At 44.3% G+C, this 19,243-nt stretch overlaps 1 protein-coding gene across 1 annotated transcript in view; it reads left to right on the forward strand.

The window, feature by feature from the left end:
• Positions 1-1,517: 1,517 nt before the first annotated feature.
• The window catches only part of LOC309400703 (vigilin-like), a 110,329-nt gene continuing 92,603 nt past the window's right edge, over positions 1,518-19,243 (forward strand). The window contains exon 1 of the mRNA XM_081969333.1: positions 1,518-1,737. The gene's annotated coding sequence lies outside the window, so the exon portion shown is untranslated. The remainder of the gene's footprint in view (positions 1,738-19,243) is intronic.

Genomic DNA, 19,243 nt, shown 5'->3' on the forward strand with positions numbered 1-19,243 from the left:
TATTCTATTCTATTTTATTCTATTCTATTCCCTTTCTTACTCTATTCTATTCTATTCCCTTTTTTATTCTATTCCCTTTCTTATTGAATTCAATTCTATTCTCTTTCTTATTCTACTCTATTCTATTCCCTTTCTTATCCTATCCCCTTTCTTATCTATTCCCTTTTTTATTCTATTCTATTCCCTTTCTTATCTATTCCATTCTATTCCCTTTCTTATCCTATCGTATTCTATTCCCTTCTTTATTCTATTCTATTCCCTTCTTTATTCTATTCTACTCCCTTTCTTATTCTATCCTATCCCCTTTCTTATTCTATTCTATTCTATTCCATTTTTATCCTATCCTATCCCCTTTCTTATATATTCCATTCTATTCCCTTTCTTATCCTATTCCATTCTATTTCCTTCTTTATTATATTCTATTCTATTCCCTTTCTTATCCTATCCTATCCTACCCTATTCCCTTTCTTATTCTATTCTATTCCCTTTCTTATCTATTCTCTTTCTTATTCTATTCTATTCCCTATTCTATTCTATTCTATTCCACTTTCTTATTTTATTTTATTCTATTCACTTTTTATTCTATTCTATTCCCTTTCTTATTGTATCCTATCCTATCCCCTTTCTTATCTATTCCCTTTCTTATTCTACTCTACTCTATTCTATTCTATTCCCTTTCTTATCCTATCCTATCCCCTTTCTTATTCTATTCTATTCTATTCCATTTCTTATCCTATCCTATCCCCTTTCTTATATATTCCATTCTATTCCCTTTCTTATCCTATCCTATCCTATTCCCTTTATTATTCTATTCTATTCCCTTTCTTACTCTATTCTATTCTATTCCCTTTCTTATTCTATTGTATTCTATTGTATTCTATTCTATTCCCTTTCTTATCCTATCCTATCCTATCCTATCCTATCCTATCCTATTATCTATTCCTATTCCAATTCCATTCCATTCCCCATTGCACATACTACCAGCCATAAGATGAAAACTGGATAATCATGCTGGGAGATATAGCTATGCGTGTATCCCTTTTATTTTCCTCTACTACTATGATCTTCTCATTTCCGTTCTTCACAAGCTTCAATCCTGAGCGACGCGTTACCTCTACGCAGGTGATTGCCCCGCATATGGCGGCGTTCCAAAAGGATACCGGAAATGAAGGCGACTCTCTTTCCTTCCGCTCCCTAAGGACCAGAGGGAGGAGAAAAGGAGCGCGCGGCTCCACCCCAGCTCGTGAAATGTTTATCCTCTCCCCGCCCTTTAAACCGGCGTCTGCGCGCTGGCGGCGGAACCTCTTTCCCGCTCCCCCTCCCCACCCCTCCCGGTGGGGGGGGAAGAAGAATGGGCGGAGTTGGCTTCGCCGCGGAACGATGATTGGCCCGAGGGCCGGGGAAAGGGGGAGGCGGGGTCAAGGCGAAAGGTGGGCGTGCTTCGCGCGAGCGGCAGGGGCGGGGCAAGGGAGAAAAAGAGGCGAGTCCGCGCACGGGCTTGTCAGTCGGCGCTGGGCAGCGGCAGGGGGCGGAGGCTGCGGCAAGAGCAGTGGCAGCAGCAGCAGCAGCAGCAGCAGCGAAAACGGCGACAAGCGCCGGCGGTGGAGGAGCTGCCGCTGCTGCCGCCGCCGCCCCCAAGCGGCTTCCTTCCTTCCACCCCCGGGCCCGAGCGGCGGCCGCTGCCGCCACCACCGCCACGCTGAGCTCCTCTCGGGGGGCCCCTCCGCCGCAGCGCAGGTGAGGCTCCGCGGAAGGCTTGGCTGAGGCTCGGCCCGGCTGCTGTTTCAGGCACCCCTGCTCGGCCTGAGTAACCAGGCCCTTGGCAGTTCAGTCGCTTTTTGAGACTCGGCCTCCTTTGTTTGAATGGGAGCTCACCATTTCTCTCTGCAGGGAGGACGAGCGATCTACCTTTGTGCAGGTTAGATCGAGGATGGAGGAGGAGGATGGGAGATGTAGTCCCTCGAGGAGGGGGGGGGGCAGCTGTAGCAGGTGCAGCAGAGTTTGAGGGGCTGGGCCCAAAAGCAAGGATGTCTCTTCAGGCTGCTCAGGGGGAAGACCACCAAACGAGTGGGTGATATTGGGGATGGTGTGTATGTGTGTCTCTGGTAAGGTCTGGATAAAGAGGAATATTGCATTATTATCATTATTATCGTCATCATCATTATTATTATTATCTTTATTCATTATTCATTAAACATGAAAGTCAACTGAACATTCAAAAATGCATCACAAATACCAGTGACCGGTGTTAATGGTGGATACTGGTTGCTGCCAGCCTCCCAGGTATCAACCAAGTATCCTCTTAAAATATACAATGTTACGATGATGATGATTTTATTATTATTATACTTTATTCATTAAACATGAAACTCAGTCAACTGATCATTCGAAAACGCATCACAAATACCATTGACTGGTGCTAATGGTGGATACCGGTTGCTGCCAGCCTCCCAGGTATCCACCAAGTACCTTCTTAAAATATACGACGATGATGATGATTTTATTATTATTATACTTTATTCATTAAACATGAAACTCAGCCAACTGATCATTCAAAAACGCATCACAAATACATTGACTGGTGCTAATGGTTGATATGGGTTGCTGCCAGCCTCCCAGGTATCAACCAAGTTACCTTCTTAAAATATACAATGTTATGATGATGATGATGATGATTTTATGATTATACTTTATTCATTAAACATGAAACTCAGTCAACTGAACATTCAAAAATGCATCACAAATACCATTGACTGGTGTTAATGGTGGATACGGGTTGCTGCCAGCCTCCCAGGTATCAACGAAGTTACCTTCTTAAAATATACGATGTTCCAAGTAGCGCAGTCTTTGGCAGTTCCGCTGGTGTTATTGCAGGAAGCTGCAATTTGTTGATGTATCTTATAAAATTCTTGGACATGGTACCAAGTGCCCAGATGACCGTGGGTATCACTGTTGTTCTTATTATGTGGTTAATCTTTGGTGAGATTCACAGCCTTTGGGGCTGGTTGGTAGCTCAGCAGCTCAAGTCCTAACCAAGGACCTAGGAACTGTTAAGGTAACGTCGGAGGATATAAGTTGTTCCAAGTAGGGCAGTTTTTTGTAGAGTCAGAATGTTCAAGTCCAATAAATTTAGAATTTCCAAATAGCGAGGTAGTCCTTTAGGTATTGCTCCAAGGGCTCCAATTACAATCAGGACAACACTCGATTTCTTTTTCCACAGTCGCTCAACTTCAATTTGCAAGTCTTGGTACTTTGTGATTTTTTCTTGCTGCTTATCTTCAATTCGCGCATCATCAGGTATTGCAATGTTAATGAACCAAACTTTTTTCTTTTCAACTATTGTTATGTCAAGTGTGTTGTAGGCCAAGTGCCTGTCAGTCTGAATTCTGAAATCCCACAAGATCTTGACTTTTTCATTCTCTAAAAACTTCTCAACCTGATGTTCCCAGTGTTTTTGCTGTACTCAAATCCAAACTTCCTGCACAATTCCCAGTGAATGATCGTTTTTTATTATTGTGATTATATTTTATTCATTAAACATGAAACTCAGCCAACTGAACATTAAAAAACGCATCACAAATACCATTGACTGGTGCTAATGGTTGATACTGGTTCCTGCCAGTGTCCTAGGTATCAACCAAGTACCTTCTTAAAATATAAGATGTTCCGAGTAGCACGGTTTTTCACAGTTCTACTGGTGTTGTTCCGGGAAACTGCAATTTGTCGATGTGTCTTGTAAAATTCTTGGACATGGTACCAAGTGTCCCGATGACAATGGGTATCGCTCTTACCTGTTTCATCCATAATCGCGTAGCCTCGATGGCCAGGTCGCCAGCTCTTAATGCCTTTTTGGCAATGCTGTTACAGTGAGCTCTTGGCACTTAGATCATTTGATATGTGTGGCCTTGGAGGTCATCTAGTCCAACCCCCCGCTCATGCAGGAGACTTGTACTCGGGATTCGAACTGTTGACCTTTCTGATCCGCAAGCTCAGAGGGGAGTTGGAGGGAGGTGAAGTTTTGCATCCCGCGTCAAGAATGAAACCAAAGGACTGGCTTTGGAAGAAAAAAAGTGGATTAAAATTGGGAAGAGAGAGGCTGCTGGAGAAGGAGATTAAAGTTACATAGCGGACGTTTTGGGTCAAAGTTGAATAAAAGGAAACCAGAAATAAAGAATGAATCTGGGATCCTTTGGGTAGGCTGGGACTGCAGCTCCCAGAATTCCCTAGTTTGGCTGGCTAAGAATTCTGGGATAGTGGAGATGAGCATGATGGGACAGCAAGGTTTAAAGGAGAATGTGTAAATGGGTTTTGCCAACGTGAACCTTACTTCAGAACATCACTGAGGTTGCAACCTTCTCAATTTTCTTCTGTAAGGTTTACTATGTTTTTCAACAGGAGCCGCTTTTAAGATGCGTGGACTTCAATTCCCAGAATTCCCTAACCAGTTATCTGGACAACAACTTTCCAAAGATGTTTTCATTCAGTTGTTGATGTGGAATAATAAAATGTTGTTGTTGCAGCCTGAAAAAACATCACACCATTTAAAAACATTTCTCCCTTTAACGTATCTAGCTTTAATCTTATGCCTTGATATAAACTGCAAGAGAGTAAATTGTTGGAAGGATCTTGTTGGGTAAATCTGAAGGCAACTGTTTAATATCCAGGTCAAGATGTCTCTCAGGAAGATCTGAAGGAGGTTAAGGAATGGCTTCCCATTTTATTCCTTTCTTTTTCTGAGGCAGGAATTGGAATTCCACTTTTACAATAATACAATACAATACAATAGTAGAGTTGGAAGGGACCTTGGAGGTCTTCTAGTCCAACCCCCTGCCTAGGCAGGAAACCCTATACCGTTTCAGACAAATAGCTATCCAACATCTTCTTAAAGACTTCCAGTGTTGGGGCATTCACAACTTCTGGAGGCAACTTCTGTTCCACTGATTAATTGTTCTAACCGTCAGGAAATGTCTCCTCAGTTCTAAGTTGCTTCTCTCCTTGATTAGTTTCCACCCATTGCTTCTTGTTCTACCCTCAGGTGCCTTGGAGAATAGTTTGACTCCCTCTTCTTTGTGGCAACCCCTGAGATATTGGAAGACTGCTATCATGTCTCCCCTAGTCCTTCTTTCTCTTAAGCTAAACATACCCAGTTCCTGCAACCGTTCTCCATATGTTTTAGTCTCCAGTCCCCTAATCATCTTCGTTGCTCTTCTCTGCACTTTTTCTAGAGTCTCCACATCTTTTTTACATCGTGGCGACCAGAACTGAATGCAGGATTCCAAGTGTGGCCTTACCAAGGCATTATAAAGTGGTATTAACACTTCACGTGATCTTGATTCTATCCCTCTGTTGATGCAGCCTAGGATTACCATTTTAAATGGCATTCTATTCAAATGTCTTGCATGAATAGAATAGAATAGAATAGACTTCTTTATTGGCCAAATATGAATTTGTCTTTGGTGCATATGCTCTCAGTGTACATAAGGAGAATAAAATACATTCCCATTTTATTCCTTTCCTACATTCATCAAGAATAAAAAGATACAACTTTGACAAGTGATAGTCAAGGCTACTAACGAGCTATCAAATCGTACTAGGAAACAAATAAAAACAATATAAATTGAAAGATAAGCAACATGGTTATAGTCCTAAGTTGAGTAGAGAAGAATAATAGTCATACAGTCTTAGTAAATTATTTGACAGTGTTGTGGAAATTAGTTTGTTAAGCAGAGTGATGGCATTTGTGAAAAAAACTGTCCTTGCGTTTAGTTGTCTGGTGTGCAGTGCCTTATAGATGCTGGTTTATTTATCAAATATCTCTAGCTGCTGATCTCACGGATGCGACCGGTTGGCGTACAGTAAAAACAAAAGGACGAGAAACCAAGCCTGAAAACTCTTTTTAAAAATGATTAAAAACATACTGTAAATATAAATAAAACCACTGGAGTTCTTGGGTCCTTTAAGGATGAAATCCAATGTCTCTGGATATTTATTTTATTTATTTATTTATTTATTTATTTATTTATTTATTTATTTATTTATTTATTTATTTATTTATTTATTTATTTATTTATTTATTTATTTATTAAATTTGTTAGCCGCTCCCTCTCTACAAAGGGACTCGGGGCGGCGTACAATAAGTAAAAACACATATTATAAAATTACACATTGTACGGAGGAGGTACAAAAACACAATACAATCATTATAATAACATAGAAATATTAAAATAAGTTAAAATTAAATACCCCAATGGAGATTGCAAGTTTAAAAATTGCCAGGAGGGGTAATATGGAGCTATGGTTGAGCCAGGCCTGCTAGTTGAAAAAGGTGGGTCTTGAGTTTTGAACGGAAGGAGCGGAGGTCGGTGGTAATCCTGATATCCGGGGGGAGGTCATTCCAGAGGGCTGGGCCCATCACAGAGAAGGCCCTACTCCTGGGCGCCGCCCTTTGGCACTGCTTAGTGGAGGGCACCCGGAGAAGTCCCTCTCTGTGAGAGCGAATTGGTCGTAGGGATGTATGGGGCAGGATGCGATCCCGCAGGTAGCTAGGTCCTGTGCCATGGAGCGCTTTGAAGATGGTAATCAACACCTTGAAACGCACCCGATAGACCACAGGGAGCCAGTGCAGCTCGCGCAGGAGAGGTGTTATATGGGAGTATCTCGTACTCCCCATAACCACCCGCGCGGCCGCGTTCTGGACCAGCTGCAGTCTTCGAGTGCATCTCAAGGGAAGCCCCATGTAGAGAGCATTACAGTAGTCTAGGCGGGACGTCACCAGCGCGTGAGTGACTGTGATATAAAATCCAGGCTGTGGCTACAATTGCACTTGAGTGTCAAGGAACCAATAAAACAGCTGAAAATGACTGTGTTCTCAAAAAAATCAAATGTTCTCAAAAGTTATTTTCAGATTAGCGTTACTCATGCAAAAAAATCAGTGCAAAAATTATCCCCCAGGCCGCCCTTGTTCACATTAGGGTCAGCGTTAAGTCTTCCTTCTTTAATTCCTCTTTTTACCACTTCCGGTGTCGAGGGAGTCAAGTCTTTAACTATGTTTAATATCAATCATATTTATTAGATATTTATTATATTAATTCAAAAAGAATAAATATTTATTAGCTATTTATAGATATTTATTCAGAGAAGAGCACCTAAGACGATCAGAGGCCTGGAGACTAAAACAGATGAAGAACGGCTGCAGGTGCAGTGAGGCCAATTTGATGTCACTCACGTCGAGGGGCGCCTCACCAACCTCTCCTCGCCACTCCTCGCCTACCCACCCGGACTCTTCGGGGCCCCAGCAGGAAGCAGTCGTTGGAGCTAAGCAGCCACCATGAGAAAGAGTCGGCAAAACAGCTCAGTTCAAATTGGATCTGAGCGAGAAGGAGGCTCAGCAGAAGCACCTCGCTGAGGACTACCAGCATAGGCTTTCCAAGCAGAGGGAAGATCTGCGGGAACGCAAGGCCAGGTATGGGCACCTGGAGGCTCAGCGGGCTGAGATGGTCAGCCAGTTCCAGGCCATGATGCATTCCCACTGGAACAAGGCCCTCCGGCTCTTCACCACCAGTGGCACTTCCCTCCAGCCTTCGCCCAAAGCACCCCACCAGGAGGCCGAAGCAGACCCCAAGTCGGAATTTCTGCCCCCCTCCGACCCGCACAAAAAGACCCCGAAGGGGGAGATTCTCTGCAGCAACACAAGCCTTCATTGCAGGTATCCGTCCCAGGGGCTGTAGTTTGAGGACCCCTGATTTAGTGCAATATAAAAAATGCAAATAATTTTTCTGTAAACAAATACCAGGCACATACTGCCACATGTGGTGGACCTGTAAAAAAGCAGGGAAAGTTTCGTTACAAATGCATATGAGGTTAGGAAAAATGATTAGACAATGTATAAAGTTCAAGCCAGAATTATTTCTATTAAGCAGTATCTACGATAAAGGAACAATATACTTAATACTGCACATCCTGACCGCAGCAAGAATGGTGTATGGGCAGCAATGGAAGACTGAAAACACCCTTCAGAGGCAGAGATAATAGGGAAGATACTAGTCTGTGCAGAAATGGATAGACTAACATTAAAAATAAAAGACAAAGGAGAGACTTACGATACATGGAACAGATTCTATCCACGGTTAGAAGCACGAGGTGGAAGTCGGAATATGAAAAAATTAGGGTAGGGGGACCTGGAATCTATATATGCATCGTGATATTAGAATGAATAGGATGGTCAAAAATAATTGTATAACACTAGCACTGTTTAAGTAGCATAAACGTATGTTATTTGATTTCACTTTGTTTTTTTTATACCAATATATATCGGACTATAAGACGCACTTTTTTGTCTCCCAAAAGGGGGTGAAAATGTCTCTGCGGCTTATAGACTGAATATTGCCAAAATCCTGCTCGCCTGCTGACCATTTTTTGGCCTCTGCACGCCCCTTTTTCAGGCCTTTTTTTGGTCTGTTTTTGAGGCTTTTTTGGCCTGTTTTTGAGTATTTTTGGCCCATTTTTAAGGATTTTTTTGGCTTAGTTTTGAGGCTTTTTTCGGCCTGTTTTTCCCAGAAAAAGGTGCCTAAAAAGCCTCAAAAACAGGCCAAAAAACTCCTCATAAACATACCGAAAAAAGCTTCAAAAATATGGCCCAAAGCCCCCAAAACGGGCGAAAAAAGCCACCAGAATGGGCCACCAAAACCTCAAAAATGGGTAGAAAAGAGGCTGGAAAAGAGCCCAAAAAGGTCCTTTAAAAAGGGCCAAAAATAAGGCGCGCAGAGGCAAAAAACCTTTTTGTTGTTGTTGTTTCCCTCTTCTAAATTTAGGTGTGTCTTATAGTCAGGTGCGTCTTGTAATCCGAAAAATACGGTATATGTAAATAATAAAAATACATTTTAAAAAAGTATGAAAAAGCAGTCCTGTTTTTTTCCAGTCCCGTTGTAACTTTGAATACTCCTGAAATGAACTTTTGGTAAGTCGAGGACTACCTGTTCTGAGAGACTCGAAAACGCCCCCCCCCCAAATGTTCCATCTGTTTCTGCTGGTTAGGAATTAACGCCACAAGATTTTTTTGATTCAGCTGCATTCTTCTCTGTCTCCGTCTTTCCTCCCTGTTCCTTTTATGCCTGGGGGACAAAGAGGAGAGGCAGAGGTGAGGGAGATGCTCCGACTGGAAACGCGCCAGCTAGGTCTAGTGGGTGACTGGAGGCGGAGGACTTCTCCCTCGAGGAGGTACGGCGGTGGAAAAACAAGCGAAAGAAAGTCCCTCGTCCGGGAGAAGGGAAAGGAGAGATTCACAAATGATGATCTGTGTTTTGGAGTTGAATGGAGAAGAGTTGACAGTCCGCAGTCGTTTTAAGTAGCCTTCTCTAGCCTTGGCGTGTGTGTCTCCAGAAGGGTGGAGATAGGAGATCAAGAAGACCGTAACCGTCTGCATCTCAAAGAGCCATGATGGAGGCACCCAGCGAGTGTGGCATTTGGACCATCGAATTAGCAAGGTGTTATCGGCGAGACAGAATGGAACCTTGGACACCTGTCCTTGAATTTCCCCTTCAGGTCACGGCAGCTTAATGAAGTCTTCTGTGTGTGTGTCGTGCTTTCCCTGAAATGGACCAGCCATCCCTCTTTGGACAGGCAACTTGATCTGGGAATTTAACCATTTAACAGATTGACAGAGTTGGAAGGGACCTTATAGGTCATCCAGTCTAAACCCCCCCTCAAGCAGGAGACCCTACACCATTTCTGACAAATGGCAGTCCAATCTCTTCTTGAAAGCCTCCAGTGATGAAGCCCCCACAACTTCCGTAGGCAACTTCTGTTCCATCGGTTGATTGTTCTCACGGTCAGAAAGCTCCTCCTTATTTCCAGGTTGAATCTCTCCTTGGTCAGTTACCATCCATTATTCCTTGTCTGGCCTTCAAGTGCTTTGGAAAATAGCTTGACCCCCTTCCTCTCTGTAGCAGCCCCTCAAATATGGGAAGACTACTATCATATCTCCCCTGGTCCTTCTCTTCAGAGGACTAGCCATGCCCAGTTCCTGCAACTGTCCTTCATATGTTTTAATCTCTGGTCCCCTAATCATCCTGGTTGCTGTTCTCTGCCTTTTTTCTAGAGCAGCGATGGCGAACCTTTTTTTGCTTGCGTGCCACAAGTGGGAGCGCAGGGGGGTCGTGTGCGGGCGTGCCGCACCCATAATGCAATGCGTGACCCCCCAGTGCACATGCACGCACAACAGGCGCTCCCCCCATTTTTAAAAGCCATTTTTCGCCCTCCCCAGGCTCCAGAGTCTTTATAGGAGCCTGGGGAGGGCGAAAAGAGGCCCTCCGGAGGCTTCAGGGACCGTCCGGAGGCTTCCCTGACGCCTTCGGAGCGCTTAAAACGACCCTCCGAGCAAACCGGAAGTCTTCCGGTTTGCTCGGAGGGTCGTTTTAAGCGTTCCGAAAGCTTCAGGGACCGTCCGGGGGCTTCCCTGATGCCTTCGGAGCGCTCAAACCGACCCTCCGAGCAAAGCGGAAGTGACTTCCGGTTTGCTCGGAGGGTCGTTTTAAGCGCTCTGAAGGCGTCAGGGAAGCCTCCGGACGGTCCCTAAAGCCTCCGGAGGACCTCTGGGAGGGCGGGGGGCTCTTTTCGGCCTCCCCAGGCTCCTATAAAGCCTCTGGAGCCTGGGGAGGGCGAAAAATGGCTTCTAAAAACAGTGAACTCAGCTGGCCAGTGCGCGCATGCGCGCTGGCCAGCTGACAGGGTAGCACCTCGCCTGCCCTGACAAATGGCTCCACGTGCCACCTGTGTGCCATCACTGTTCTAGAGTCTCAACATTTTTTTTATAGTCTGGTGACCAAAACTGGGATGCAGTACTCTAGGTGTGGTCTTACTAGGGCTTTACAGAGTGGTATTAGTACCTCACTTGATCTTGATTGTATACCTCTGCTAATGCAAGTTAGGATTGCATTGGCTTTTTTGGCTGTCACTGCACACTGTTGGCTCATTCTGTTCTCTGAGACCTTGGTATCTAAGCCAGGGTCTCCAACCTTGGTTAAGACTTGTGGACTTCAACTACCAGAATTCCGCAGCCAGCCATGCCGGCAGAGGGATTCTGGGAGTTGAAGTCCACGCGGTCTTAAAAGTGGTCGAGGTTGGACATCTCTGAACTAAAGCATTGGAGGGGCTTAGGGCTCGATCAGCTTCAAGTCCTCTTCTCTCCAAAAACAACGATACAGTTTCCCGGTTACGTTCCTTTTTTTAAAATTTCCGTATCTTACAACTGTTAGGTTGAGTATTCACACAGGTAGCGAGATCAGAGTTGTGAAGGAGAACGTTTCCAGATTTGTGGACCGGTGGAGGTGGGGGGGGGGGGCTATAGGGGATGGTTTTTGCAAAAGTGGCCGGCAAGAGCGCGCACACAGCTCCATTTCCACGACCGGCACGCATGCCCGCACACCTGCCGCTCCCTTAAATGGAGCATGTACTCACCTACTGCAAATGGGCCATTTCCGTGGCCCAGTGGCAAACCCATCATGGCCCACAGGTTGGGGACCTCTGCTGTAGCCCTTGGCTCGCAGTTGGCAGCTTGGTTTTGAGAACGTTCATTTCGAGAGGAAATTCCATCCTAAATGCAAAGATTTTTTTTTTAATAAAAGTTTTATTGGTTTTTTAAAAATTTTACAGGGAAAAAGGTAATGGAAAGGTACACATTTTGGCGGTTGCAGTGTGCGGTAGGTGCCCCCTCCCTCCATACTCAAAGTATACATTTACAGAGAAATCATTACTAAATAGTAACATAGAGTCAGCATATAGGTTCAATTAATAATTTCGGTCAACTTATGTCAAGCAGATATCTTATTCATTTTTGTGATCTGAGTTTTCTCGGTGTCGCCCCATCTCCCCCCGCTGGCAGAGCTCCGGCCCCTCCCGTGTCCTGTGTATCTGGTGTAGGATCATCTGGTTTTTCTAAGAGAGCTTTGTTTTTTTCCATAAAGGCCTGCGCCTCTATGGGTGTATTAATTCTAACTCTTGTGTCCTCCCAGAATACTAGCATACCTTCAGGCATCAGCCATCTGAACCACACCCCCTTCTGGTATAATCTCTTCGCTAGCTGCGAATAACTTTTCCTTTTTCCCCTCACTTTCTTGGGGATCTGTTTCAGAATGGTTATTTGCCTGTCCTGGTATTTCAATTCTTGCCCCCTTTGTGCACTCAGAATTTCATCTCTTGTACTTTTTCTAAGGAATTTAATGTGTACCTCCCTGGGTACATTATGTGTTCTAGCATAAGCAGAGTTCACTCTATAAACCAAATCTATTTCCCACCCCATCTGTTGTTTCTCTCTCTGGATGTATTCAGCCAAAATACTTGTCATAATGTCCCTTATGTTTTCATCATCAGCCTCCACCACATTTTGAAATCTAAGGTAAAAGGACATTCTCTCAAATTCTATTTTGTAAATGCAAAGATCTTGACTGGCTCTAAGCTTGTGGCCTGAAGATTTTGCCTTTAAAAAAAATGCAAATATCGTATTGTTTGGAGTATAAGACGCACCCCCCCCCATAAAAGAGCGTGGAAATGTTGGTGCGTCTTATACACCGAATACAGCCATTTTTGGCCTCCTGGACCCTGCCCTCCCACCTCCCATTTTTGCAAGAAAAATGAGCCGTTTTTTGCAGAAATGGAGGCGTTTTTGCCTTCTCCCCAACCCCCAGAAGCACTCTGCAGATTTCAGCAGGGCTGGGGGAAGGCAACCCCTCCCCCCATTTTTGCGAAAAAGGCTCATTTTCCGCCCGTTTTTCACAAAAAACTTTATGCCTTCCCCCCCATCCCTGTTGAAGCCTGCAGAGTGCTCCTGGGGGCCGGGGAGGACAACTATTTTTTCTTACTTACCTCTTTCAAATTGGTGCGTCTTATACAGAGGTGCATCTTATACTCCGAAAAATACGGTACTACAAACATAGTACTTATACATCTAAATACAAAAAGAAAAAAGAAAAAAAAGAAAGGAAAAGGAAAAAAAACAATATTACAGTGCATCCCCACCCCCCGAAGACCCTGTTTTTCTCCCCCTTATATTTCTTCGTCTATAACAACTAAAAGATATACAATATATTCGAATTGGGCCCTTATGCCCTCCAAACAATGTATATTCTTGAGTGGGTTTATTCCCTTTACCTTCCACCAGTACTGATTTTATAAAATCCCCTCATATTTCCTTATAATTGTTTGCTTTGATCACCCCTTTTTAAAATAGAATGTCCGTTATTAATTGATCATTTGTTGCCCTACTCCAAATTTCACTATACCACCCATATCTTTGAATATCCCAACTACGTCACCAATATTTAGCCATCACTAATCTGTCTGCCATTGTGAAATTTGCAATCAATTCCTTTTTTGTTTCATTTATATCCAGTTTTGCAATTCGGTAATGCGATTCTCGGTGACATGGCTAAATTCACATTCAAGACTGCTCTAATTTCTCTAAACACTCATGTCCCATATTTTTGGTGCACTATCGCAATCCCACCACATATGTTTGTATGTTCCAACCTCTTTCTTACACCTCCAACAAATATTTGTATATTTACCATCTATTTGATTTCATTTATGTGGTGTTAGGTACCACCTCCATATATCACTTTATATCCATTTTCCTTAACTTGATAGCCCTCTGTTTAAGGTTAAAGAAAATGAGGATTTTGCCTTTATGGGGGTGGCAACCAAAGGGCTGGGTGGGGTTTTCCTCTTGAGGTACATCTAGGGCAGGGGTCAGCAACCCGCGGCTCAGGAGCCGCATGTGGCTCTTTCATCCCTCTGCTGTGGCTCCCTGTTGCTCTTTGGTTCCACAATTGATAGGGCTTTCGGTTAGGACAGGTAGAGGAAAAAGGACGCCACGCTAGGAGGAGACTCTATGGTGGGGGAACCAGACTTCTGGTCAGCAGAGGAAAAAGGACGCTGCGCTAGGAGGAGACTCTATGGTGGGGGAACCGGACTTCCGGTTGGCATAGGAAAAAGGACGCTGCGCTAGGAGGAGACTCTATGGTGGGGGGAACCAGACTTCCGGTCGGCAGAGGAAAAAGGACACCATGCTAGGAGGAGACTCTATGGTGAGGAAACTGGACTTCCGATAGGCAGAGGAAAAAGAATGCCGTACTAGGAGGAGACTCTATGGTAGGGAAACCAGACTTCCGGTCGGCAGAGGAAAAAGGATACCACGCTAGAAGGAGACTCTATGGTGGGGGAACCGGACTTCTGGTTGGCTCCAGAATTGAACAGGGGGCTTCTTTGTGGCTCTTTGAGTGCTTAAGGTTGCCGACCCCTGGTCTAGGGTCACCGTCCCTCAACAGAAGGATGTCTGTGACAGCCATTGTTCTTCCCACAGCATGAGGCCAACGCCAGGAGGAAATGCCAGGACTTGTATTCACACCAAAAGCAGTTGGGTGCGCAAACCGATCATAGAACATTTACTTGCAACAGTTCATCGCTCACAGTTACAACGGCAGGGCAAAAAACTAAATTTTGGGCATTTTTCTTTTTTTTTTAAAAAAAACCTTATTGTTAAAAATAAAAGTTGGACAGGGTGCAACTGTCCTGGCGTTATCTCCGCCATACAAAACTGTTCTGACCCCCCTCTTCGTACACCAAAGCACTCCAAGACAAGAATACTGCTAGATGATTTATTCACAGTAAATTAACACACTGACTGGACCTTGGCAGCAATCCAGACTTCCAAGATAAGACACAGGCACAAGAACGCTTGTCCAGCATTGGTAGATAAGTTAAACTCTGCAACCAGCCTCCAGGAAAGTCCCTCCTTAAATACTATCTTGAGAGGAGCCTAATTACAACCACCTGGGTCCAATTATCTTCTGTATCTGCGTAGTTGTTCTCTACATCTATCAGCCCTCCGGTGCCGAGCGTCCAGGACCAACTCCCTTGTCTTCTCCCCACTGCTCCAAGGCATGACGTCGGGAGCACACTCCCTTTGGCTTTCACCACTGCTCCATGCCTCAGGCGCCTCCTGGTGGCCAACCAGCCTCTCTGATCCCTGCTCGGAGTCGGAACCCTGTCCAGGGTCCTCCACATCTTCCAGAGCTGACTCAGAAGTCCCCTCACCGTCGGAGTTTGGTTGCAGCTCCAACGGCTCCTGCTGGGCCACAACACAAAACAAAAGTATAACACGAAATATCATATGCATCCCGCATACATTACTAATTATACGCGTGCACTTAACCCCTTGTCAATGTTATATTTACGTAATATAATACATATATCGCATCTTCTTTTGCTCTATACATCTTTGTTCTTCTCCTTTCCGACTTCTGTTCCTCAAATCCAACGATTGGTCAAATCTATTCAAAATCTCATCGTATTCTGTCTCTCCTTTTTTTTTTTCTAATTCCAGCGTTAGTCTATCACATTCTCTGCACAATCTAATATTTTTTTTTATTCTTTCCCTTCCTAGAGGTATGTTCTCACTCTTCCATTGTTGGGCATAAACTATTCTCACTGCTGTTATGAAATGTAATGTTAAATATGTTAACCCTTTACTTTGACCTTCTTTTATAATTCCTAATAAGAAGAGTTCCAGTTTAAATTCCAATTTCTGTCCGGTCATTTCTTCCAACCACATTTGAATCTTTTGCCTTTCTGCATGTCCATCACATGTGGTAGAAGGTGCCCAGTATTTGTTTACATTTCCAGCTTTGGCCATTTTTCAAACTAATGGCCATTGCAGCATCCCCATGGTGATAGGATCAAAATTCAGATGCTTGGCAACTGGCATGGGTTTATGACGGTTGCAGTTTCCCAGGGTCATGTGATCCCTTTTTGCAAACTTTTGACCAGCGAAGTCAAAGATAGGCTTAAGATACAGAAGGATCTTGACCAAATTGAACATTGGGCACTATCTAATAAAATGAAATTCAATGGTGAAAAAAGTAAGGTTCTACATTTAGGCAAGAAAAACGAAATGCGCAGGTACAGAATAGGTGGTACCTTGCTCAGTAGTAGAAACTGTGAAAGGGATCTTGGAGTCCTAGTGGACAACCATTTAAATAGGAGCCAGCCGTGTGCAGCAGCTGCCAAAAAAGCCAACACAGTTCTAGGCTGCATCAACAGAGGGATAGAATCAAGATCACGTGAAGGGTTAATACCACTTTATAAGGCCTTGGTAATATGCCACACTTGGAATATTTGCATTCAGTTTTGTTCGCCACGATGTAGAAAAGATGTGGAGACTCTAGAAAGAGTGCAGAGAAGAGCAACAAAGACGATTAGGGGACTGGAGACTAAAACATATGAAGAACGGTTGCAGGAACTAGGTATGTCTAGTTTAATAGAAAGAAGGACTAGGGGAGACATGATAGCAGTGTTCCAATATCTCAGGGGTTGCCACAAAGAAGAGGGAGTCAAACTATTCTCCAAGGCACCTGAGGGTAGAACAAGAAGCAATGGGTGGAAACTAATCAAGGAGAGAAGCAACTTAGAACTGAGGAGAAATTTCCTGATAGTTAGAACAATTAATCAGTGGAACAGAAGTTGCCTCCAGAAGTTGTGAATGCCCCAACACTGGAAGTCTTTCAGAAGATGTTGGATAGCTATTTGTCTGAAACGGTATAGGGTTTCCTGCCTAGGCAGGGGGTTGGACTAGAAGACCTCCAAGGTCCCTTCCAACTCTGCTAAGGGGGCGGGGGTTTCGGGAGGCCAAAAATGCTGTATTCAGTGTAAAAGATGCACCCATGCTCTTTTTTTGAGGGAAAAAGGTGTGTCTTATACTCTGAAAAATACGGTAGTATGGTTCTCCTTGTGGGTTCAGTTCCAAGTGAGGAAAAAGACACTGGAAACATGGAGGCTGCTTGGGAAGATGGTTTTAATGGTGGACAGCATCACTTGAAACAATATAGGGTTTCCTGCCTAGGCAGGGGGTTGGACTAGAAGACCTCCAAGGTCCCTTCCAACTCTACTATTGTATTGTATTGTATTGAAACTTGGCTTGAGCTCCTGAACAGAAAAGGGGGATCACACGCTTCCAGATGTTGGGTGAAGAGGAAAAGAGAGTGAGATGCTGAAAATTCCTGGTTTTATGCCCTCTCTGGCCTTTGATCTTGATCTTGTATTCTGTTTGGTTGTCAAGACTCACATGGGGCCATGCAGGGCACCTCTCTAGGTTGTGTTTTGAGTCCAATTTTGGTTGAGCATTGCTTCTTCCCAGGTGCCCTGTAGTGAGATGGGTAAAGGACTAATACTATCATGCCTTAATCCCATCACCCTGCATCTGAAGGGGGGAGATATTTGTTATATAGAATAGACTGACCCAGGCTCTTTTAATGGCCCATTGACAAAGGGGGGGGGGAAAGGGCTATTAAGAGTGAGTCTGATTCCTGCCTAAAAGCATGTATCTCTCTGAGCAGGGGGCTTCGACTCCCAGAATTCTCAGCAATTGGCACAGGAATTCTGGGAGTTGAAGTCACGTGTGTGTGTGTGTGTGTGTGTGTGTGTGTGTGTGTGTGGATGGAAGGGGGGGAGTTATCCCAACAGTCATTGTTTCTGTCCTTTTTTTTAAATGTCTGTACTCGCCCTTATTTTTTTAATTGTAATGCTTAATGAAATCCCCACGAACGTTAAACAAAGTATTTCATCTGGTTAATGGGAAATTAATTATTCACTATTTCTAAAGTGGCTTGAAGGCAATGGATGCTGAACAGTCAAAATTGAACGGGGCCCATACATTCCGGGGCACAACCAGATTTCCCGGGAGCTGCTCCTCGGGAGAATGGCAAGGAGAGGAAATATCTCCTTTGAGTCAAGCACAACTCTATACTATGAGATTACATCAGGGGTGGTATTCACTTCGCCCTCCCTACCGGTTTGCAAATGTGAGCGCGGGCGGGCCGCGGCTGGTCCGCAAGAAAATTTCAGTGGCCCGCAGAAAAATTATTTGCATTTTTTATATTGCACTTAATGCTGTAGGACGTTAGCACCCACCCCTCTCCTAGAAAAAGGAAACATCCTGGGAAATATGGAAAAGGCAGAATATTAGATTTCCCAGGATCAGAAACGGAGAACCAGTCTGCGCGAGAGTTTCAAGGCCTAAAGTTTGATGTTTGTTATTTATTTACATATATATAGGATATATGTATCCTCCTCCCTCCCTTCTTTTTCTTCTCCTCCTCTTCCTTCTCTCTCCCTCCCCTCCGTTCTTCTCCTCCTCCTCCTCCTCCTCCTCCTCTCTCCCTCCCCTCCGTTCTTCTTCTTTTCCTTTTTCTTCTTCTTTCTTCTCCTCCTTCTTTCTTTTCATGAATATGAATATCTTGTTTGGCAGCCAGATTGCCCAAGGGCATGAATGACCAGTTTGTGACACTACGATTTCTGCTAGAGAAGTTGCATCTACCGTAATTTTTTTTTGGAGCATAAGATGCATCGGTGTATAAGACGCACCAAGATTTTCAAGTGGCAAATTAAAAAAAAAAATTTTGGCATTCTGCAGACCTCCCAAAAACGGTCCCGTTTTTTTGCAAAAATGGGCCCGTTTTTTGTCCAAAAAAAAGGGAAACGCATAGCCTTTAGGAGGCTTGTAGCGTGTTCCTGGGGGTGGGGGCGGGGCAAAAACAAGCCAAAAAAATGCTCCCTTTTTCGCTCATTTTTGCCCTTCCCAGCCCCCAGGAGCACCCTGGAAACCTCCTAAAGGCTATGCATGGCCATTTTTGCAAAGGGGGCGAGGTTTCGGCAGGCCGAAAATGCTGTATTCAGTATATAAGATGCACCCAGATTTTCATCCTCCTTTTTTGAGAGAAAAGGGTGCGTCTTATAATCCGAAAAATACGGTAGTTTTGGTTGCCACGATGTTAAAAAAAATGTGGAGGCTCCAGACAGAGTGCGGAAAAGAGCCACAAAGATGATTAGGGGACTGAAGGCTAAAACATATAAAGAACGGTTACTGGAATTGGGCATGGCTAGTCTAGTGAAGAGAAGGACCAGGGGAGACATGTTAGCAGTGTTCCAATATCTAAGAGGCTGCCATAAAGAAGAGGGAGTCAAGCTATTCCCCAAAGCACCTGAGGGCAAGACAAGAAGCAATGGGTGAAAACTAATCAAGGAGAGAAGCAACTTAGAACTGAGGAGAAATTTCCTGACAGTTAGAACAATTAATCAGTGGAACAGCTTGCCTCCAGAAGTTGTGAATGCCCCAACACTGGAAGTCTTTCAGAAGATGTTGGATAGCCATCTGTCTGAAACGGTATAGGGTTTCCTGCCTAGGCAGGGGGTTGGA

This window comes from Natrix helvetica (genome assembly GCF_964273705.1).
Source record: "Natrix helvetica genome assembly, chromosome: W".
In the NCBI taxonomy this organism is placed as follows: domain Eukaryota; kingdom Metazoa; phylum Chordata; class Lepidosauria; order Squamata; family Natricidae; genus Natrix; species Natrix helvetica.